The 23,895-nt window shown below is 44.9% G+C and overlaps 1 protein-coding gene across 7 annotated transcripts in view; it reads left to right on the top strand.

Moving 5' to 3' along the window:
- TP63 (tumor protein p63) overlaps positions 1 to 23,895 on the top strand; it is a 221,285-nt gene that overhangs the window by 44,331 nt on the left and 153,059 nt on the right. For 3 of the 7 annotated variants that reach the window (XM_085587179.1, XM_085587181.1, XM_085587183.1), the window contains 3 exons: positions 306 to 364; positions 1,757 to 1,916; positions 11,861 to 21,916. The gene's annotated coding sequence lies outside the window, so the exon portion shown is untranslated. The remainder of the gene's footprint in view (positions 1 to 305; positions 365 to 1,756; positions 1,917 to 11,860; positions 21,917 to 23,895) is intronic. The other 4 variants (XM_085587185.1, XM_085587184.1, XM_085587190.1 and 1 more) reach the window with 2 other exon arrangements.

Raw genomic sequence — 23,895 nt, 5'->3', positions numbered from 1 at the left:
TTGATAGGCATTCAAGATAGGTTGTGGGATGATTACATTTGATACTTTTGCAGAGCAATGGTAGAGATATAATGAAAGATATCTTTTAAAATATATTCTCTTTTATAAAAAAGTGAGTTTGGTTTGGATTACTTGGAAACCTCTGGAACAACCTAATAATAAACCTAGAAAGAAAATTTCCTTTTTCAATATACCGTCAATATTGGGTCTCCTTAGTCAGTAAAAGATTGCTGTTGAAATTAACTTTGTGAAAAATCAGTCAAAGCAAAAATAACATTTAAATACATTGTGTTGATTCTTACAAGGCAAACATTCTTTCTGGAGCTGCTCTGGAAGAACATTTCACCTGGAACAAGAAAATCAGGTGAGGAAAAATAAAAAAAATTAGTTTTCTGAATGTCGCAGGTTTTGTTTTTTTTGTAAAGTAAGTATATTATATCATTAGATTGATGAAAGCCCCGTTTGTATAAGGATCAGAATAAAGTGATAAATTAACTTGTGATTTCCAGTTTTTCAAAAATCAATACCTTTCATATTTGTATTTCTCTAAGTTTCTGGAAAAACAGATGCACAGATGAACAGTGTGTGTTCTCTGGGATAATGTGTCTATCAGGAACCCTATATTCTCCCTTAAAAGATGCCCTGCATGGTAAATATTACCCCTTCACCCAAAAAGCTCTAAATTGCACATCAGCCTTCCAGCTCCAAGCTGTTCCATTTGTGTGCAGAGGGAAAGAATGAATCACTGTCTTAATTAAGGTCAGTATGTGATTCCTTTGCTATTCTCAGCTGGTGAATAAAAAGGTAAAAATAGGACATAGACTGTCCTCTTCTGTGGTCTTTACTACTAGCCCAGCGTGATTATTGAACCTTTCTCAGTGATAGTGTGTTTTGATTAATAGTCCCATTTCCATCTGGATTTTTCTTTAAAAGCCTATGTTGAATGCAGACCACAAGATCAATTAAATTGTGTTTGCCAGTACATCACTGGCAAGTCAGGCCATTTGTCACAAAGGAACTTTTTTCAGCCTAACTCTGAGTTGATTGATCTTAATATTTTTATTGCCCCTTGATAGGTTTATTTTTGTTTAAAGCACATCAGTAGAAATAAATCAAATTCATTTCTGGGACTCCAGCTAGAACAGCAGTTGAAAGTCAGGGTCAGGAACTTAAAAGGGAGGTGAGAGAGGAAAGAGGGATATGGGTTCCACATCAGAGCAGCACTTTCTCCCAAAAACTTGTATGAGCTTCATTGCAGGCCCCAAGGGAAAGAATTTTCTGCTTGGCCTACAGAAGGGAGTGGTGATGTGTTGGGAGAGGCAGGGTGAGAAAGCAGCTATGTTGTTCTTAGAAAAGCTTCATTGGCAAACAAGCACAATAATTTTGCAAAAGAAAAAAAGTCCTCCCAAAGAAGGAGAATTTTGCTGACAAGGTGTTAAGAGATGAAATATCTGCTTTTATTTCATTCTGTTCTCTAAAGGGATTTAGAATTTTGCTGTGTAGCTCTTTCATACCAAAGTAACTCTGAAAGTAAATCCAGTTCCTCTGCCAACATACTTTTTAAAGGGGTAACACAAATCTATTTTCAGCACTTCATCTTGTTTGAAATTTGTTGGGTTTTTCTGGCCTAAAGTGAGAGTGAGTGCTTTGGGTTCTTTTTGGGTTTGGGTAAAAACAGTGGTAACATGCTTAAATCCTGCATAAGTTAACCATGGACAGATGTTTCTAACATCAGGTTGTGTGTGATTTCTTCCAGGATCAGAAGAGAGATCCCACAAAGGTTCCTTAATGCTGCTTGGAGGCTGATCTCTGCCCTCATCCCTCCTTTCCAGAGCCACAGTCAGTAGGCAGTGCTGGGGACAACCTACTCTCCCTTGCTCCTGCTCCAACAGGATCACTGGGACCAGGTTTTTAAGGTATGTTATGGCAAAGATAAACAACAGTTTTAAGATTGCTCGTCTGGCCTTTCAGTAGGTCTGGAATGGGAACAGAAAATGGTTTTGACCCATATTCCTCCTGGATTGTCACCATTCAGAGTCTGTCCTGCAGGTATGAGTGTCTCTTTCACAGAGTGGGTGAAAAGAGTGAAGGAAAAGGATGTTTTGTGTGTTCAGCTTGTGTCAGCATTGAAGCACTTCTAGCTGTTCTGCCACCAAGGCATGCTGAGTAGGGACACCTCACAAGGCAATGGAAGGGCTGTATTTTATGACCTGAATGCAAAACCCGTATTAGTTTAAACCTGCTCCTAGTACCATGTGTCTAATGCCAAATTATCTCTTTCATGTGGTTTTTGTATTACATGCTAACCTCAGATTGCTTTCATGTGTTCAACTTTCATGAGTTCAAGAGTTTTGCAGGAAGAGCAGCAAAATGTGTTTTTGTCAATCTCTTTAGTTTTGGGGCCAAGCTGGGTTTCCAGTGGGCAATTGGAAGAGCACTGACTGCCTGGAGGAGAAGGAGTCAGCAACCTGTGTGGTGCAGTCAGGTGTGAGTGCCTGTGCATGGAAGTGACTGTAGAGGATCCCATTTGGGAAGAGCTGTAACAGTGCAGTGCAAAGGCTCGAACAACCCAGTGACAAGCAGACTGGGATGGGCTGGGAAGTAACCCTACAGAGTCCTTATTTTCTTAAGTATACATATTCCTAGAGATGTAGACATGAGTGAATAAATGATAGACCTCTCATGGCTTGTGCTGAGCAATGCTGTGCCACAGCAGGGGGCTGGACTGACAGCTTTAGGGCTGCTGGGCTCATTTCTTGCTTGCCTGTCTAAGCCTTAATCTGATTTTTAAACTAGAACTAGTTTTAGATGCCTTGGGAAATATTTAGTGGCTTCCACATTTGGTTATTGAGATAGGGCTGGTACCAGCATGGCAATAGTCATGGGGACTTCATGCTTGTTGTGGTGTCATGTGGATTTCCTGCCTTTAAAGCCAAGAATCCACTGCCCCTAATTCTGCCCAAGCACGGAGGCTGCCCTGTGGCTGGGCAGTGCAGGGGTTACAGCCAGGCTCAGGAAAGGAGCAGAGGCGTGCCAGCATGCCAGGGATGCTTCTCCTAGACTGCCCGTGGCCAAGGGCTGTCACTGTGATGGATGCCATAGAGTGGGCTGGCAGACAACATCTTCCTTAGGGGCTGTCTCTTCTTCTGCATAAAAAAGCCCCAAACCTCCCCATTCGCAGCACCTGCTTTGCTCTTCCATGCCACAAGTCCTCCCTGGAGGAAGAGGGACAGCTCCTTCTGTGTCTTCCTGAGTGGGGTGATCTCAGCATGACTCACTTGCAGCAGGATGTGGACCCTGTTTCTTTGGAAGCAGCTGCACAGCTCAGCACGTCCCTGACACAGCTTCTGGAACAGGGCAGGGCACCTTCCAAACCGAAGCATTTGAGGGCAAGGCTTCAGCACGCTCTAATTTTGTGAATGGCTCTCAACCGAGAGTGGGATGTAATGACCAGAAAAGGGTGGGGATATTGTAGATCCATTTCCCTCCTTCTTGGTGTCCAGTTAGTACCTTAAAACAGTTAACTTGTGAGCCTGCAGGGAAAACCACAGGAGCAGTGAGCTCTCTATTACAGATATTGGCTCTAACACAAAGGAAGATACCGGTTCATTGATCACCTCGTGGCCTTGGGTCATGTCTCATTAGCATTTCTTAATGGCTGAGGATTATTCCTGAAATGTTCATTGGAGTCCCAGCCTTCTTGGTCCTGCTTCAGTCGTCTTCTTTGTTCCTCATTTTGAATGTATCTCAGGAGGTTATCAAATACCTCCTAGACCAACACCTTCCTTTCCTCACAGAAAGGTCTACCCTCCCCTTGAGTAATTGGAAAACACTACCCAAAGCCATTTGCTTGGGCTGAGTGACATGCTGGGCAGTTAATGAACCAGCACAGCTGTGTCCAAGCATCCCAGCAATGAACACAGGCTAAAATAGAAGCCACAAGCGGGAAACATGCAAACCCTTCCTGTGCCAGAGACAAAATCCAGGGAATGCTGGGCTGGATTGCTGGATTTTCACGCCTCTCACTAAATAAATCCCAGTCTGCAGTCCACCCGTCCGTCTGCTCTGTCCGAGTTGGTGGCTCCTTAAATGCTTCATGGAGGCATTTCCAGCAGGGCATCTTCCAGTACCAGGAGAAACACTCAGGCAACACCTTTAGGGTAGGCACGTATTTAGGCTGGTTTTTTGAAAGGTTGGTTTGCTGCTAGCAAATGACGCATCACAGAGTTTAAATGATCAGCTTGCCCAGTTTTTACCTCACAAAGATTTTGTTACAGTTAATCCTTTCTTGATTGTCCCTGAATCCTGTTCCAAGTAACTTCTATGATACATCTAAAGTCTATTTAAAAGAAAGGGTGGAGTACTTGTCCCTCTTCTTTCAGCAAAGAAACAAATCCAGGCCAGTCAAAAGGTTTCAGATAATATTGGATGATTCTCAATATATGAAGATATATGGGTTGCTTAATGATCCAAATGTGGTGAGTGGAAGAAATTTGTCTAGCTTTTAATCAACACTTTTGCAATGCTGGATGCAGAAGTGGGAGCAGTAGTTTCTATGTAGCCAGTTCTCATAATTTTATTGTGAATTTTGCACTGTAATGCTATTAAAAAAAAAAAAGAAAAAAGGGAAGAAAATGTGTTAATATCTAAGAAGTTGAGTTCTCATAAAAAGCAACCAACCAAACAACCCCCCCCAGCCAATCCATAATGTATTTCTAGCCCTTACATTTATGTAGAATATGACCCATGTACACCCTAAACCTCACCAAATCTTACAGTTTCTGAGTCAAGCCCTGTACACTCATATTCCACTTTGCATTTAACTTTTTGTGGTGTTGGCTTTTCTGCAGTTGTAAGTCAAGGGCTGCCCTGAAGCAGTGATTTGATCTCCCTTGCCTGAGCTTGCCTCACAAAAGCCTATCAGTAATAAATATTATCCCAAGTGACTGTGGTGTAAGTAATGGCATTCCTTGCCCAAAGATCACCCCTCTAAAATCACTCTCTGTTCATGTTTGGAAAGAACTGTTGGGGAGAAAGGTGCAAATGACTCTTGCCTCTGCTCCTAATGTCAGATACAGATCACCTGGACACCAAGAACAAGACAGACCCAGCAGGACCCAAGCAATCTCTAGTTCCTGGTGTCTGCCCCTGTTTTTCTAGTGAAGCCCATGTCTGAGGCTGTGCTCAAACTGCCCTCTCCTCCCTTTTCTATGAGGAAGTACATGGTGCCTTCCTCTGCTTTGGCATGGCAGCCCAGACCAGCTGTGCACAGACATGCACCTTCCCAGAAGCAGGCCAAGCTTACTCTAAGCAAGGACTGATGCTTTGGGCCTGAGCTTGGCCAGCAGCCACCAACAGGGAGAGATGTGAAAGACATCAGACCGTGCATTTAAGGCCTCCATGGCTTGAAACACCCCTGGTGTCACCAGTGCCATCACTCCAGCATTGTCCTGGAGAGCTCCCACGCAGTACCTTGGGATAAGCCCAGGGGCTCCCTCCTTAACTGCCCGTGGGAGGTGAGTGTCACTGGTGATCCTACGAGGAAAGTATGAGTCTCCTTTTTTTAGTGCTCCTGCTTTCTTCCTTCTTGTGTTTGCAAATACAAGGGGTAGAGGGGTGGGAGGATTTGGAAATGCATTGCTTCATCTGTATTTTTAATTAAGTGCTTTGCATTTAAGGCTTTGCTGTAAAATGGGATAGATTTCTTCAATAATAATTACACTGGGGAAAACCAGCTTCATCTGAGTTGCATAAGACTTGCTTTATCCAGGCATGTGGTCTTATTAGAACTTAAATGTGATTATCCAGGGAAGACCAGAAGCTTTTGTTTAGTGATAAGAAGGGTCAAAAAAAAAAAAAAATTAAAGGCAGCACAAGCCATAAACCCCTCTCTGAAGGCTGTTTGGTTCCACCACAGTACACTAGTGATTCTCCCTGGAATCAGCATATGGTTCCCTTATCTTGTGGTGGGGAGATAGACAGTCCCTGGGGAAAACAGTAAACTGCCTGAGTCTTTGAGTCAAGGAATGGAAAACACAGAGTGTGATTTTCAGAGTCCCTGTCCCTAATCCATCCTTAAATATTCCCATAGTTCTATGCAGTTTGAATTAACTTAATTATGTGATAGATTTACAGTTTAACATTTCAGATATAATTACCTCTTATTATCGAAAACAAAGGAGACACGTGCCAGTCTGAAAGAGTAAAGACATAGCCCCAAGGAAAGGGATTATTAGTTTATCTTGTCTTTTCCCCTCACACATGCACATGCAGATATTTCTGCACAAGTCCCTCTATACCTACTTGTCAGAGCATTCCTTGTTCCTTGGCTTCCAGGGCTGCTCTTTCTTCATGCACCTGGGAAGAGGCTGAAAAGTCCTTTGATTGATTAAGTTCATGGTCATCATCATAGGCTTGGGTTCCAACAGAGGTCCAGCTATTTGAATTTGATATACGTGGCAAGACTAAAATAAGCTGTTCAACAGTGCTTACCAGGGTTTGGACAACTGGAAACCTACTGAGCATCAGGCAAGAGCACCAGGGCACTCACTGAAATCACTGTACCTGGTTCATAAAGTGTAAAATTATTCATCTGAATGCTGGCTGTGTGAGGCACTGATTCTCATTTGTTAAATCCTCTCTTTGGAGTCCTTTTTGCATTTAGGACAGGCAATGTGGCTGCAGGATCTTCCATACCTTGCTTATTCTCTCACTTGAAATACTGGGAGTTACTGTTGGGACCTGACTGTTGAAGGAATTTACTGCAAATGGAAGCAGGGCTGAACTCCCAATTTTGTTTGCATTTAGATATTTTTATGAAAACTTTTCACTTACTACTATCCAGTCAAACCATTTGAGTCCACTCCTAAATATCAACATAATGACTAATGCCCTTTGCTGCAAGTGGACATCACTAATATTGGACCACGAGTAGTGAAAATTAATTTTAAAAAAGTAAAAGGTACCTTTTAAGGTAACCAGTGCTGGTACAACTGAGAGATACTGAGACGGGGGCAGTGAGGTGTGTTTGTGTGTAGGTAGACACATAGCTTTGGAGAATGACACTGAAGAATTATCTCCATTACAGCAGGGTGGTACCATTTCTCATATCAGCCTCATTCATCTCTCAGCATCCTGTGCCAGGAATAAAAGGTTGTGATGATCAGTGACACAGAAACAGCTACCTGATGGTCTTGTTGTGTACACACCAGGGATGTTGCCCTGGAGACCATGTGGCAGCAAGGGCAGTGTTCCTGTTTTCATCCAGATGCTGGGAGTTGCTTGGAGAAGTTCATCCATCAGGGAGGTTAATTGGGAGCTTCATCAGCACTGGCCCTCCATGCCATGTGGCTTCTTGCTGCCTCTGCAGAGCTCCTAGAGGGGAACAACACAGTTACCAAAATACCCCAGGAGCAGAGGAGAGCTGGGCTTTGGGCACTGTTTTTTTGCTTGCAGCCACGTGTGGCTGTGCAAGTCATCCGGGAGTGAGGCCACTAAATACTCATGGGTGCCTAAGCCTCTTCTGGCTGTTTGCAGCCCTCTGCCCTGCTTGCCAAGGTGGTGTCAGAGGGCTGCCTTGGCACAGCATGTGGTCCTCCAACAGGGATTAATCCCACTGAATGTGGACATGGCAACGCCTACATCTGAGCTGTCTAGACACCCCTTCTAACAAGCAAAAAGCAAGAGGTGTGGCTAGGGGCTGAGTCATTTTAACTTGACAGCCCAAACAAGCCTGGCTAATCTGCCCTAAAAAGATGCCTGTTTTTTTCCAGCAGCTGCAACATGAGCCCAGAGTGCTCAGGTTGGATGGAGATCCTGCACTGTAAGGCAAGCTGAATCCCTCTCCCTGGTTTTGTGTTGGCTGTGGCCATGTAAAGCATCAACAGATGAGAAAGCTGATTTTGTTCTGTACTGGTCTCTGTGTTTTCCAGGTTTTCTGCTGTTTCTGGGGTTGTAAAAGGAACATCTAGCTATACAGTCAGTGTCACATCTTGAATTTTTATATATCCCTCTTCATATTATAAGGAAGTGTACACCTGGAGGTGCCCCTCAGTGTGGTCAGTGCAACCAGCTGGGCACAGTGCTGAGCAAAGATTGTATATCCTTTCTCTAGGGAGTCAGACCATACTGAGAGCTGCCATCAATTAGACACAAAATCCCCAAATATCTTGGTGTCTCCTTTGCCCAAGCATGAGATCATTACTGTTGTGTGGGGGTAAGTTGGGTTCCTTAGTGAAGAAATGCCCACACCACCAGGCTTCAAAAAAGAGGGGAGATTCTAAGTGACTTTCAAGTGTGTAGCTGGGATTCTGCTAGCTGTTCTCCAGTACTGGGCTGCTTCCAGATCCTAGTGACAAGCACAGCATTCAGCAGGAGCTCTAGCACCCAGTCCATCAGAGCAGTGTGTATAAATCAGAAGATGAATGCAAGGAGTCATCAAGGGTGAGGAGCTGGCTTTAGGAGTATGTTTGCATCTGAAACCTGCCCACTGTCTGAGATGTTCAGCCATTTTCTGAGCTTCTTACCATTCTGTTGTGTTCTTTCTTTCCATCAAGTTTGTATAAAGAACAAGCCTTTGGGGTAGAACTTTTCTGCCTTTGACACTCCCAACTCATTCTTACATGTTTATATTTGTTGTTGTTATTGAGTAACCAGTAATAAATAATGTTTTGGTCAAGACTCTTAAAATGGGTCAGTGAACCTCAAAGCGACTCTGAGTCGTATGTACCGTGAGAGCAATTCCTCCTGATTTAGAAATAGGTGAAGCACTGACATCCTAGAACATTTTAGAGTGAGACCAAACAACCAAAAATTTGTGCTCTATTGTATTTAGGGGGATGTAGCATTCCCTAACAGAATGGGACGCCTGCACGCCTGGATGTAGACAAATTAACAAAGTCTTGAATAGTCTAAAAGAAAATACCTCCTCCATCCAAAAAATGTGGGTTAGAAAGGAGACTTTTGCCTTGTGCCTCCTGCTGAAGTTTAAAGTTGTTCAAGCAACTTCCTTCTACAGAGAAAGTGTTTCTGTAAGTGGCAGAAGAAAAATATTGTGGAGAAAAAAAAAAAACGTAGCTCTAGAATTCCAAAAATACTGTCTCCTTTCAAAGTAAGATTTATATGCAAGAAGACAATCTCTCTTACAGAGTTTTTCCTGTCACTTGGAGTCCACTCACTGGAAACAAGCATACAGTTTAAAAATACATTGGAAGATCAGCTTGGACACAGAGAAAGGAATGACCTGTAGTCCTAAGAAACAGAGAAGCTTTTCAGTAGCTTGAGGCTTGGAACAAGAGTCTAAAAGTTATGTAACACCAGTAAAATTTGGGGCATTCTTGTTACCTAAAAAATAACCATTCTTGGCTTCTCACATTAATATCTCTGCTTAGGGATTACGTTAACTGTTTTGTGGGGAGGCTAGATGGAAATCTGCAGCTGTGGTGGTGAGTTTTCTTCAATGTGTAAAGGGTCAGGATGAATGAGTGGTTGGGTTATTTGAGGGCTGGTGTGCCTGAGCCCTCTTTGTCTGGGATCCAGACAAGCCTTCCTGTTGAGAAACACTGTCCTACTTCTTCAGTGCAAGGCAAACAACAGAACAGCTCCTGCTCTAGCAGGACAGTGGAAGCAGTAAAATGTTTCCAGTTAATGCTACAAGCATGGAGTGGCTTCTGGAATTATCAAAGCAGAGGTAACACGCCTCCTTTCTTGCTCTCCATGGTTTTATTAAGATAGTTTTGGTTCTTGGCAAAATTCTAAGAGATGTTGTATCAGCCTTTTGCAAGGAAAAGGTTGGATGCCCATATGCACCTCTGAGGTGGAAACAATGGGTACCACTAGCTCTATTCAAGGACACAACTTCATTTTCAGCATGAGTGGAAAGTATGTGGGAATGCTTAATAGCTTTTCCTAGAAGAAAACAATAACCTAAATAAATTTCCCCCCTTAAGAAAAAACAAAAAGCAAAAAAAGCCTCCAAGCAACAACCCAGGAAGAAAAGCTCAAAAACCCCAAACAAACAACAAAACAAATAGAGGCGTATGTGTTTCTAAAAAAAAAAAAAAAAAAAAAAAAAAAAAGCCCAGATTTAAAATATATATATATATATATATATATATATATATATATTTCATCTTTGGAACAGGATAGAGCAAGGATTTGTTTGTCATGTGATATGGCAGCCCAGCAGTGCCTGGCAATGACTTTGATGCTTTGGTGAGCTGGTCAATTCTCAGCCGTGCTCTGAGGAGCCCTCTGCTGAGTCCCTTAGCAAGCACTGTCTAGGAAACGGGGAAAGAGGTACAGAAGATGTTTTGTTACACCTTTGATAACTCGTGTCTGTAAATTGAGCTGCTTTTTGGAACTGTGTCCAGGTTGCCATGGGGCTGCTTGAGAAACCCCAAAATCCCCAGTGTCCCTTTGTTCCACCACAGATGTCCTACACAGAGGCAAACCAGATGAATCTGCCTTCAGTTGCTTTTGATTTTATTCTTCCTTTTGTTTTTATTCTTTATGATATTCAAACAGCACAATCTTTTTGTCTCCTGTCCCTTATACAGCCTTGTGACCATTTAAAGGGGCCCACAGACTGTCCATATAAAGGCATGTGTGTACACGGAGCCTGTCTGCTGTACTGATGACTAGATGGGCTATTACATGTACATTTAATAACTGTATCACATGCCTAGTTTTCTCTGTGTGAAAAGCACAAAGGTACCTATCAGCAGATATAAATGCCTACTAAAAGGCTGTGATGTGGTAGAAGGGCTCTTAGCAGGAGATGTGTGGGAAGTAATCTTTGTTATGGCTGTACCAACCTTAACTAGCCCAACTGTGATGATCCCAAGCTGAAGAAACCTTTGTACCACACAGTATTTTCCAGTTAATTATATATATTTGTGCATCTGGGTGTGTGTGTGTGTGGACAAGTGAGATCATCCATTCCTGTGAGAGTTTTATTTATCCTATCCAGAACATTTTTCCTCTCACTAGCTCCTTTCCAGGAGCTCAACAACAACAATAGGGCCAAGGGCCTTCTGTCTCCTCTGCTGTCTGCAGTCCAGTGTCTGCACTGGGGTGTGGGTTCTCCAAGTCAGCTCCAAGGACTGCCCCAGCTTGAGTCTGCTGCATTTCCAAGCACAGATAATATGGGATGTTTCCAGGCCAGTCTGGCTGCTGGCTGGGCTCTTGACAGAACTAGGAAATGGGAACAAGAAAAACAAATACTTTTTTTTTTTTTTTAAGTTTGTATGTGTTTGGATATAAGAGAATAATGACAGAGAAAAACTAGATTTTGAGCCATTTGGCATCCCTTAGTGATGTGCAATCAAGGGTCTAGCTCATCTTTAATTCAAACAGGTTTGTTCTAAAGTTGTATTTGAAAAATTCTATTTTAGTACTTGCTTAGAAGTCTAGGAGTTAGTTTTGGTTGATTTTTATAAGGTGGGTTGGTCTGTGTAGGGTTTTTTCTTTTTGAAAATGGCACTATTATTTTCTCCTTCCCGTATTTTCTTGGATCAGAAGGTTCACTGAGATGCCAAACTATGGCTGGCTACAGCTCCAGCACATCTTGTAACAAGGCAGGCCGTGACATGCCAGAGTGGTGGAGCGTGGTATGTACAGTCCAGGAAAGATGTGACAGATTAACACTGCTGATAATGTTCACCACTCCGGATCTTCTACTAAAATCCCCTTCTTCCAGGTAGTTTAACTCTTGAGACACTGGTACAAGGAGCACCTGAAGAAATCAGATGCCTACAGACACCAACCATCAGAACAATATTTCTTTAGTGTAGAGCTGGGCAAGAGTAGAAATGTGAGTTAACTTTCCCATCATTTCTACCCAGTTTCTTTGTGATTTCAGGCACTGGCTGGGATCTGCATTCTGTCCCTGCTTCCACAAGGAGTATGAGGAACACTGAGCAACACCACCACAGCTTGTTTCTCCTCAACATAAGGTATGACAGACCCAAACTACATCCCTCTGCCCTTGGTCAGAAAGGGCATCCATAGTCCTCCCACTCTTCCCATTCATCATCTCCCCCTTTTCACACCCAGAAAACACAAAGTGTTGTGCAATGCCTGTAAAGCTTACATAGTATAGGCCAGGCCTTGAAAAGGTACTTTAGTTCTGTCTTGGTTTGGGGGATATAAACAGGGATTTGGGGATATAATGTTTATAATTTTGCTTTGGGTAAGGTGCCATTTACCAGTGAGATTGTACAGCCCTGACCTACGGGCCAGTCCACAAGGGAAGGAGGCAAGCTGGAATATGGGATCATGAGTTCTTTACCTGCAAGAAGAGGCTCGTGCAGGGGTGTTATTGCTGAGTATAATACACCCTTCCAAAGGAAGCTGCACTTTTGTCTAATGAAGTCTTTACCTGAGAGGTAATGAAAGCTGATTGCTGTACTCCTCAGGCTCGTGGCTTCCTTTGGAGTATCTTTTACTCCTCAAATGCTGATAATATCAATCTGGATTGAAGGAGAGACTGTAGGGATGGTCTGAATATCAGGATTACTCACCAGCCCTACAGGACTGATCTTCCTCCTGCTCACCTGAGCAGTAGCAGGGCTCTCTTGGTGAAGCTCCATTCCTGTTTTTACAAGAGGAGGTATAAGCAGTTTCCAAAATCTGAATAGGAAATACACTTACAGCTCTCCCTTCTTTAAAATAACTAATGGAAGGAAAGGGGAAGGAAAGGGGAAGGAAAGGGGAAGGAAAGGAGAAGGAAAGGAAAGGAAAGGAAAGGAAAGGAAAGGAAAGGAAAGGAAAGGAAAGGAAAGGAAAGGAAAGGAAAGGAAAGGAAAGGAAAGGAAAGGAAAGGAAAGGAAAGGAAAGGAAAGGAAAGGAAAGGAAAGGAAAGGAAAGGAAAGGAAAGGAAAGGAAAGGAAAGGAAAGGAAAGGAAAGGAAAGGAAAGGAAAGGAAAGGAAAGGAAAGGAAAGGAAAGGAAAGATCATTACTGTGCTGAAAATAAAAATCTCCAGGATATCCTGGACTTGGGTTAGAAAGACAGTGTTTCTTCACCTAGCATTGGACAGACTCAGGCCAGGCTCTAGGGTGAATTCTTCATTTGGAATAGAAGCCCTGTTTCATCAGGAACAAACTCCACAAATAAGTTTCACAAATCATAAATGAAACTCTATGAACTTTGCCTGGCACAATCCCAGAATGGAAAGGAATGGACAGATTAGCTGAAGCAGTCTGAAATCAGATAATTGTGTATTTCTGGAAAAGAAAGGAGAGAAGAAAACACTTGTTAGTTTGTCATTTTTCCCAGCCTTGTCAATAGAGGCACTGGTATAAGGAAACTAGACCCCTGTTTGTTATTTGAAAGAATTTATTAATATATGCATATATATATTTGTTCTTATGAAAAAGAATCTTCACATTGGTCCAGCCCTTTCTATTCACCTTCTTAATTATCTGATTGTGTAATTTCTATGGCATTGGCTGTTACACATAGTGCATCCATCCTTGCATCTGTGCTGGAGAGCAAAGTTACTAAAAGATAAGATCAGTTATTGCACAGATTTACTGCACCTTATCTATTCTGTGGCTGCACCCAGCCACACTCATGCCCTCAGCCTGCAGCCTTCAAAAGGCAGCCTGTGCCATGTTCAGCAAGGACTTAAACTCCTTCCCTGGTCCCAGGACAAGAGCTGGAAAAAGGGAAGTTACCTTATTCTAAGTGGTGTGCTCTAAAATTCCACCCTTGCTCACCTTGTGGTAACTTGCTCATGTAGTCATGGCCTTAAGGCTTTTCTTTAGTATCCATGGCCACGACATCTAAGCATTTTTATGGTACAGCACACACTAAACATTAATTTCAAATTATTGAGAGTATTTTCATGACTCAACAACTTTCTAATGACTATGTACCTTGTTAAAATCTTGCAGGTCTTTAATAACAAAGTTTTCCCTGATCCCTTGGTATTCAAGCATTCTGTACAACTAAAAAGAAATGCATAGCTGAGGTGGGTTTTTAGGACACTCGATTTAAAGTGAGCCCAAGGCAGGAAAGGACTCTTTGAACATCTCCAGAGTGGACACTCCCAGAGCTGTCTGTGTACAGTTTGAATTAATTATTCTCTTCATGGAATTCATACAAAGTGTCCCTCAGGCTCTTTTTGACTGCCTTGCTACCCTTTTGTGATAATCCCTTGCTATCCACTGGGCTTTCTGTGGTCCTAAACTTAACATACAAAGCCATTTTTATCTAGGGGCTAGGGTGTGAATAAATGCTGGGAATGTCTCTCAACATGACTTTGTGAGCCTTTCTCCAACTTGATTAGAAATGCTCAAACTTTCTTGCAAGCTGCCTTTTAGCATCCTCCTTTGATATAGCTGCAGTCAGAAGGATTTCTTCTGCCATGGGTCACTCAAAACTGCAAGCAGCCAGGAGAAAAAGGGAAGCTTGGAGGCAGACTGGAGGCTTAGGAGATGGATCCTCTGGTCTCTATTCTTCAGTGCACCACATAAAATGACCTTGAACAAGTCTCCTTGCCACCCTTGGGTAATGCAGGTGTGACAGAGCCATGCTGTCTGCCTTTGCTGGGCTCAGCTAAACCCCTTTAGCTGGGGTTTCAAGAGCACCTCAGGGAGATGGGTTCCCAGCCCTCCACTAATTTTAAATGGGGACACATGTGCCTCTAGGGTTCTTGAAAAACACAGCCCTTAATGCTTTATGGAAAGGGTATAAAGGGCCAGAAGGAGGATTTTGTTTGCATCATTAGTCCTTTGGATGGAGGAAATTCAGTGAATCATTGCAAAGATGCTCTGCAACAAGGCCCACAACCTCCTGTCTTTAATGACCATCAGCAGAGAGCACACAGCACAACTGCTTTGTATCCAAATGCCACTTCAGTCAGGCAGCAGCAGCTTACCTGCTTTGCAAGAGCCTCAGTGAGCTCCTCCTGGCAGCTAGGCTGCTTCTGAGAATCTGAAAGGTGTGCAACTCTAGTTGTTTCATCATTTAAACATCAATTGAGAAACTTCTTCTAGACTTACAAAAAAAAAAAAAATAACCAACCAAAACAAAACTACAACCAAAACAACCAAAACAAAAGCCAAGCACCAAAGCCAATAAACCAATGTAACCAGCTTAGGACCCAGCCACAGCAGAGCTGCTGTTTGGGGTGAGTCAGGTATGTGTCCTTGGGCACTGCCAGCTGTGCTCCAGCTGTGCTGGAGACCACACTGGCAGCTTTTCTGGCTCAGGTCTCAATATTGCCTTGTAGCTGCCTGGTTCAAGGCTTGCACAGGGATCCTACAGAGACCCACCACAAGCTAGACTAGGATAAATTCTGGCTTAGAGGCAACATCAGCTATCTTGTGAGAGGGACAAAACACTTCTAAGCAGCAGCAGCACTACCACTGCACAGAACCCTGCATGAATTCAGTGGGCCCTGCTGTGACAAAGAAATGATGGTCTCAGATGTTCTGGGCCCACAAGAGCTGTGGCTGGTCAATTTGGGTCACAGGTAACATGACCAGCATTCTGTCAGGCCATCATCCTTCTTATTTCAATGTAAACACTTCCCACCTGTCCCAAATATGCATGCCATTCTCCAAGACTCTCCAGCATTGCTCACATTGGCAGAACTTTATGCTCCCTGCTCCCGCTCCCTGCGCCGCATCTGTTCCCATCACAGCTGTGGCCACCCTGTTCTGGCTGCTGACACCCTGCCCCCCTCCCTTCCCCTCCAAACCACCTCCCCTTCCAAGATCAAAATACTCTGTTTTTATTTATTTACCCTGCAGCTGTCAGTGTTGTGTCTGGATCACTGCACTGCAATGTGGATGGATACAGGACACACGATATGTGGAAAATCCTTAAAACTGCAGTCCTGGTAGTAACCGACATATATACTATCAACAAATATATCCCCTGGCCCCCTGCACATTTGAAACAACAGGTCCAGGCGACGGAACAAATGACGTTGGAGGCTGCTACGAGATCCTGGCCCAAAGCAGAGCTGCATTTGCCCGTGGTCAGAGAGAAGAGTCAGGGCTGGAGGTATTGGCTATCCCAGGGCTGCCCACCCCAATGGTTTTTGGGTACTGTACAGAAATACACAAGGCAGAGATGTGGCTCTGAGATATCAGTGCTTTGTTTTCTGTCTGCCCCACATGCTGCTTTTTGAGACGAAAGGAAACACTCTCTCTAATGTCTCAAGGTAGAAGATGCTGTTGAGGAACAGGAAGCATCTGGGATGGTGTATGGTGGCAGTGAAAGGTGGAGCCTGGAATGAGTTTGATTTTCTTCTGTTTACTGATTTCCATCTCATTATCCAGACACTGGCTTTGGAGGTGAAGCCTCAGCCAAGTTCAGCCACCATTCCTTATAAAGACCGGCTGGTACATAGGCTCACCAGTGGCCTCTCACTCCTGCATCAGTGCTTAGGAAATTAAGTTAACATTCCAACAAACTTCAGCTAGCAGGGTACCCAACACCCTGCAGCCCTGTATCCAGAATATTCACTTGATTGCTTTGGAGTCTGTTGTGTCCTCATGGCCACTGGGAACCAGGGATAGATCAACTGGCTCAGGGTTATTGTATGTCAGCAACAATTGATTTTTCATTATGTTAGATACCGTTTTACAGCCAACCATTCTGTAACCTCTACTCCACCAAAATGGAAATGCTGTCTAAAAAACAGCTGTAGTTTGCCCACTGCATAAAGATGCTTACCTGAGTTTCAGCTTCAGCATACTCAGGGCTGTGGTTTCCTGTGAATGAGGAGCTGGTTGCAGCCAAAGGCAGCATTCCCTGCAAACCCAGGTGTTCTGTCCTGCTGGAAGCTGTGATTCAGGCTGAGGTAGGACACACACCACAGCACTTGGGTGTGTGGCTACAAACCAGGTCTCTTCAGCTGCCTCAGGCAGTGCTCAGGGCCACATGCACTGCACTTTCCTCTGTACCTCCTCATTGTGCAGGAAGAAAGAGGCATCATTCTTTTCATGTAGCATCAGAATGATGTTAAAAAAGGCTGGCATGGAAAAAGAAATTATCTTCCTGCCTTTCTCCTTCCTCTAGAATAGCCAATTTTTAGGCCTGTTTAAAATCAAAACAAGTAAACTAATGCCCAGTTGAGGGAGAAGCTGGTAGCAGCACTTTGGCCAGGTTGGAGGTGCTATTGGTCAACTTTCAATCTGCTAAGCATCACCTGCCTTTTTACTGGTACCTTCCCAAATTCTGGAAGACAACAAGCAGATACCTCAGCAAGAACCTTGCTGGAACCTCTCTCTGACCACCAGGACATGCTATTGGCATCCAGGTTTTTGAGAAATGGGACAGAGATGAGCAGGTAGGCTATGGCAAATGACTCCAGGTAAGTGTCATGAAAGATGCAGAATGTCTGGAATCTGGCATTTTATATGGGAGTAGGTTTGGGAGCCTGAATTAAAGGGTGTGTTCAGTGAGAACATGCCAGCTCCAGGCATCATGTGATAGTCAATTGTATTGTCACACTGCTCTCTTCAGCTAGAGAACGATGTGCAGGACCCCGAGGGCTGCAGTGTTGCACTGCAGAAGGCACTGGGAGAACAGAACCTGTGTCACAACTTTACTGCCATGCACTCCTCAGTCTCTGCAGCTAATGCAGCTCATTGAGAACCACAGCCCAAGCTGTGTCCTTCCTCCTTCTCCACCTTTGCCATCCCAACCACCAGGATGTGCCTCCTTCTTTCATTGTGGGGCAGGGAGCAAAGAGACATGCAGATGATGGAGGTGGGAGAGAGAAGATGACTCTTTTCTGGCAACTTCATTCCTTTTCCACCTGATGCTGACTCCTGTCTCAAAAACATCCTTTGAGAAGACATAACCCCTTCCAAAAGGTGCAGGAGGCTGAGATCTACAATGATATTTATCTATTATTGTTCTATAGTGTATGTAAGTGATTAAAACAGCTACTGACAGCCTTGCAGGTTAGGCAGAAATAGATTGCCTGGAACTACAGGTTCACATCCCAGTAGTAAATTTTCCAGTTCTTGAGATGCAGCTAAACTCGTAGCCAGGAGCCTGCTGGCTGTCCAGAGATTGATGTTAATGACCTGCTATGCAAAAGCATCTCTTCCAGAACAGAATCTTGTTCCCCCCAGTGCAGCACATGCAGTTCCTGCTGCCTTCCACCCCAGAAGTGGCTGCATGTCTGATTCTGGCCGTGTATACAGCAGTTTGTCAAGCATGCCATGAGTCTCCAGCATGCAAGGCATTTCAGAAATGTAAGACAGGATCTGAGCTATGACAAGCAGAGCAGGGCATCATATTCCACTGTGCAGAAGGGGAAATAGGGATGCAAAATATGTTCTTGAGCTGAATAAGCCATTTCAACAAAATAAGGACTGAGGTGTACTTTTGCCTCCAAATTTAAACCAAAATAAGACTATAATGCTTCTCACATTGTTCTGTCACAGTTCACTCATGAAATTACCCCACTTCCATTGCCACCAGTTGTTTTCTAGTGTAGGAGTTTAATTTAACATTCCTATCACTGTAAAACACCCAAAAATTAGGGCAAAGCAAACAGAAAATCATGTAGCTGGACTGCAGCAGGGTGAGTTATTTCAATACTCAGTGCACTGTACAAGCTCTGACCCCAATGATTACTTTTATTTTCTCTTTTGACCTTTTGTTAATTGGAGTTGCTCTGTGAGAAGGCATTTCACACATGAACATTTTTTTAGGTCTTCTTGCTGCTTCATGATTTGTGGTTAGTTTCTAGCTGAAGAAACACAGAAAAAAAGCTCTCTGGTTAGCCCAGCGCAATCTAATCTAGTCCAGCTGCAGCCCCTGAGTAACAAATTGCACCATGTAAAGATTTTTTAAGCCAAGTAGCACTTCATCACATCCAGTCACTGCTTCCACCTGGAGCGAAGGGAAGATGGGAGCCCCTGCAGGAGGATGATGTGTTTGGGCCTAGAGTGCATCCATGGGGGAGAGACCCCCAGAGCAAAGCAGGGCCAGCCACTAGCTCTGCTCCCTAGCAGGAGTTGCAGTAGTGTCAGCCAGGGAGTCTGAGCTCTCCATCCTTTGCTGGTTACAGTGGTGAGTCTGTGCAGCCTCATGCCTGCAGGGACCGTTCAGCAGCATCTGCAATCTCTGTTTCTTTCTGCTGTGGGATGGGCTGGTGGAGGGTGATGGCTTTCCTGTGCTCTGTAGGGTGCACCTGGCTCCTGGAAACCAAGCAGTCAGCAGCACCAGCGTGCACCAGAATCTCAGCTTCCACAGACTGGGGCTCCCATCAGACTCACCAGCATAGGTGGCACGGGGTGTGCAGAGAGGCCAGCTGGCTCTGCGTGCAGCAGTAACCCAAGAGTTCACACCACTTCTCAGGAAGGATTTGCTGAGCTCTCTGTTATGTGTCTGTGTAGCTCTGAACAGCTCAAAGCTGCTTTAGCCACCCCTGCAGCAGCTGTGCTCAATGCCTAGAGATTCTTGGGGATGTTTGATTGTCAAAACATTTTGGTGTCAAGGGCCTCTCCACACCCTCTGGTGTGATGTGATCCCTGGCTCACAGACTGAACAGGACTGTTTGGGAGCTCATCCCAGTTGTATTTAGACCCACACTGAGGGTAAGAGACCACAGTCTCAAAACTCCACCTGATGTGACACCATCTGCTGGGATAGGTGAAGTGCTGGGTATGCACACTGTGAAGCAAAGCACAGGTATCTGAGCTCATTCATCTGCTGTGGCAAATGGCTGAACTGAGGACAGCAGAGCCCAGACCTTCCTGTCTCACCACGGCCTGGCCTTCTTAAAAACAGCCAGAGAGGCTCTTTCTTGTTTTGGGGAATTTATTCCCTTTGGCTTTAGTTCTTTAAGACCTTTTGTTTGGGCTTGCCACAGGTTTTAGTCCCTGGTGCTTGACCGTGGCTCAGTGAGCCAGGTTCAGCTGTTGCCATGCTGGGGCTGGGAGCTGTTCAGCTCCTCGTGTGCACTCCAGAGGAGGAGCTTGCAGTGGAGCAAAATCTGCTTCTGCACCCAATTCCTGGATAGGACTGGCTGCACTGTGTTCAGGGTGCAGTCCACCCAAGGAACAAGTGGCAAAAGCTGGCATGCCTCAGGCCCTGGGCTCTGTCCTCTCCAGTATGTGATGCTGCAAAGGGGCACAGGCAGCAGCTGCTGACATTCCAGAGTGCCCAGCTCCATAACTAACCTGGCAATCTCCCTGCTGGTCCCCACTGGGTGCTGGTTGGGTTATCACAGCCATCAGCAGCCCCAACGACTGGCAGCAGCAGCAGGGTGACTCACCTGGCCTGGCCTCCTTGCACTAAATCTTGCTATCAAGATGATAATCTGCCAGTAATTTTTGCTCCAGCTGAGAGCTGTAGACCTGCTCTCACGCATCCTGCTCTCCCTGTAGGCAGAAAGCTTCCCCCCAAATTACCCCACCCTTGCTCGTGTACCCACAGCCTCTGGCCACTCTCCAGCACATTGTCTAGTTTGGAAACCAAAAACCTCTGCCCTAGTACCTAATTTCAGGAATTAGGCTCTGGAGGCCAGTGAGGAGCCATGAAGAGACTCAGGCAAGTGCATTTTTGTGGAGGTTGCAGTGCTGAGGCCGTTCATCATTCAGCCAGGGAGACGGTGCCCATGCTGCCCTGCTGAGCACAGTTAATGCTGAGCAGCTTTCCCCTAAAAGTTTCCTCCTGGGCCTGTAATGCCCAGACAAGGACATGGCACATCATGGCACAGCAGTGGAAGAAGCCATTAGACCTTCAGCAGCTCCAGAGCACAGACCACAAGCTGTGAAGTGCAGATGTGCATTGCTGCACTAGAAACAAGCACTGGTCATGACTGTGTCCTGATCTCTCCTCAATTCCTCCTGTCACCTGTTTACCCTCCTTTTCTTTCTCCCCCTGTCTCTCCTGTGTGATGTTATATGTGATACAGGGGCTTTGTTGATAGAGGATGCTGCACTATAGGGTTGGGCTAAGAACTGACAGCTGATTTCATGCAGGACTGAACAACTCTCACTCCTCTACTGGGCACAGCAGAGGCACTGAGAGAAACTTTCTGAAATCTGTAACTGATTTCCCTGGTCTGACTTTGGAGTTTGGGGTCTTTGTGAAAAAAAAAAAAAAAGCCAGGCATGCACATCTAGACCCTGCCACAAAATCACTGACATTTAAGAAAAGAAGAATAAGAAATTAAATGGGTTTTTTGCTTCTTCTGATTCCTGGGAGGAGCTCCATGTTGAGCACTTGATGGATTTACTGATTTGGAGGGCGGACCTTTTATGTCCTTGGAAAGGGAGTCTGAGTCATCTCCTCTACTGGAAAATGAACAGTGCTGAGGCTGTGCCACCTCACTGGCCTCCAGCCCTGTAGTGACACTTGCAGGGATGGTAAGAGGCCCATGGGAAAGCTTTCTGCTGGAGGGAGGCAGAAATTGCTCTGTGCCCAGAGGAGAAGCATCCCTTATCCACAGAGATATCAGAGCTACCAGCAAAGCTGAAAGGTCTTACTGCTGTTATGAGAGCATCCTGGGGCTGGGTTAGAGGCCTCTGGGGTTTATCTGAGCTGGGACTGTGAGAAACCTTATGATATGTTTCTGTTTCACAGGTACTAGAGATACAGGAAAGCAAGTATCCCCTTCATATGTGAATCCACAGACCAGGACTAAAGATAAGAATTATGTGAATGATCTCTTCTTGCATATCCCCTTCCTGTGGACCCCTTTGATCTAATTTACATTATTATTTATTTCAGGGTGACCAGTGTCCTACCTTGCCTTGGAGGCCAATGGAAGTTCACTTGTCGACTTCGTGCACAGGATTTCAGCTCGTGTCTCTGATTAGTGGTGAAATGAAATTCACAGCTTGGAATCATTTATCCAGCATATCAAATCAAACACAAACATCCTTTGTGGTGGAAAATGAATCAGGGCTGGAGGCAGCTAGCCTGCTGCAGAGGTTTGTGATAGATTAATGAGCTGAGAACAAGCTGCCACCTCCACCCCCATCATCCGTGACTTTCGAGTCTGAGGAAAGGGATGCTGAGCTGGAGGTGAAGGATATACTCTCTGATAAGTGTTGCAGTGGGAGGTGAGAAATAAGAGCTCCAAGTGTAGGACGGGGGAGGGGGGAAGACAGGCACTGTCCTCTGTTAAGCAGGGCACGGTTTAAGCAGAGCAGCTGCCCGAGTCTTCTGGCAGGAGGGTCAGGGCAGGAGCAGCCCTGTGCTTGCAGCACCTGTTATTGAATGCTACCCGCAGGTACCAGGGCAGCACAGACCGTGATTTTCTGACTTCTTCCAGTCACATGGGTAGGTCAGGGACCTGTGAGATGAAAGGAGATGATGAAACAGCTGACAAGGTCTGCCCTCAGTGAGATGCAGTAACACCAATGCAGAAGGGCTCATATCCCAGAGGCTTTTTGGGCTTAAAGATGAAAATAACGTCTGAATTTCAGTGTCACAACTCAGTGACTTTTAATTGGAAAATTCATGTTACTTACACTTTCCTTCCTTTCCCCCTTAACATGCCACCTCTGGAAGTGTGACAGAGGGTCCAGGCTGTGACAGCACCATGCTTCTCCTGGTGCAGAGTGGCTGCAGCACCAGCTGAGCTGAGCTGTTGGGTCAGGGTGGGAGGGTGATGAGCTGTGGTTCAGCTGGGGAATGGTCGTGCATTAAGCCAGGACCAGTCAGCCACCTGCACTTTTCTGCCCTCATCTCAATACTCACTAACATCAAAGTGAAATTTCAGTTCCCAGGTTAGCAAAGAAAAGTTTGAAAGGGTGAAATGTGTATTGTCTGAAAGTGAAGAAGCCAGAAAGCAAAGCCAACCTTTAACTGATTGTTTTGAGTACACATTATTTGTGATTGTGAGGGGTTTTTTATGACTGGGGCAAACCACACTTCAGAGAAACTTTGTGATATGAGGCTTTTATAAGTGATGAGCTGACACAGTAGGCTTGACAACCAAAGAAGATGAAAGAGACATTTCAGGGCTGAGACCGTGGGTTGAGCTGGTGCCTAGTGAGGGAAGGATTTTTGAATTTGGTGCCATTCGTGTGCCATGTGCTTAAACACAAGAACACTGCACTGTTGGGCAGCTGGCAGGAGAAGCTGCTACCAAAAGCAGAGCTGGGGAGCCCACCAGGTCTCCACCCTGACAGCACTATTATTGGGCTGTATTCTAAAGTCTCCTTTATCAGCATGTGCTGGGAGTCCTCAACTGCATAAGGCAGGGGAAAAAGCTGTGCTGATCCCAATGACTGGCTGGGGCCAGAATCTCCTGCCTGTAGGCTCAGATGAAAAAAGGTGATGTGAAGTTTTCCTTCCAAAGACAGCAGGCAAATTAAGCTGATTTCATAATTTAAAGCAGCTTTCTGAGGTGCTCTAATTATGCATCTTCCTGGTGCTACATCTGAAACTCCAAATCCACACAGTTTGAGTGACAAGAGTAGCTCCTGCCTCTTGCTACCTGCCAGATGTTGTGTCCCTTCACACCAGCCCTGGAGTGATACTCAGGACAGGTGGCTTTGCCCTGAGTCCTGTAACATCTCTTTATAGCCAAAGAGGGAGAAGGAAGCTCCCAAGTGACAGAACTTGGGGCCATCCTGTGCAGGGCCAAAAACTGGACTTTCATGATCTTCCTGAGCCCTTTCCACATCAGGATACTCAATGATTATATGAAGCTGCAGTACCAGCCACTGAAAGGGCTCTGGTAGCTGTGGGAACCAGGCACCTCTCCTGCTCCCTTAAACCAGTTTCTGGAAGAACATCCCTGTGAGATGCAAAGAGCCTCATTACAGGAGCCCAGCTCTTGCACATAGGCATGGAAGCAGTGCTGGCTCTCTTAAAGCACTGTCCTATAACTGCTCTTTTGCTAGAAAATGTGAGAGATTTCTTTTTAAGCCACATCTAATTAAAAAAAAAAGGAAGTGGT

Source organism: Lonchura striata, chromosome 9 (assembly GCF_050655825.1).
Source record: "Lonchura striata isolate lonStrDom1 chromosome 9, ASM5065582v1, whole genome shotgun sequence".
NCBI classification, from domain to species: Eukaryota; Metazoa; Chordata; class Aves; order Passeriformes; family Estrildidae; genus Lonchura; species Lonchura striata.
Note: the sequence above shows the minus strand (reverse complement) of the source record. Positions and strands in the feature narration are given on the sequence as shown.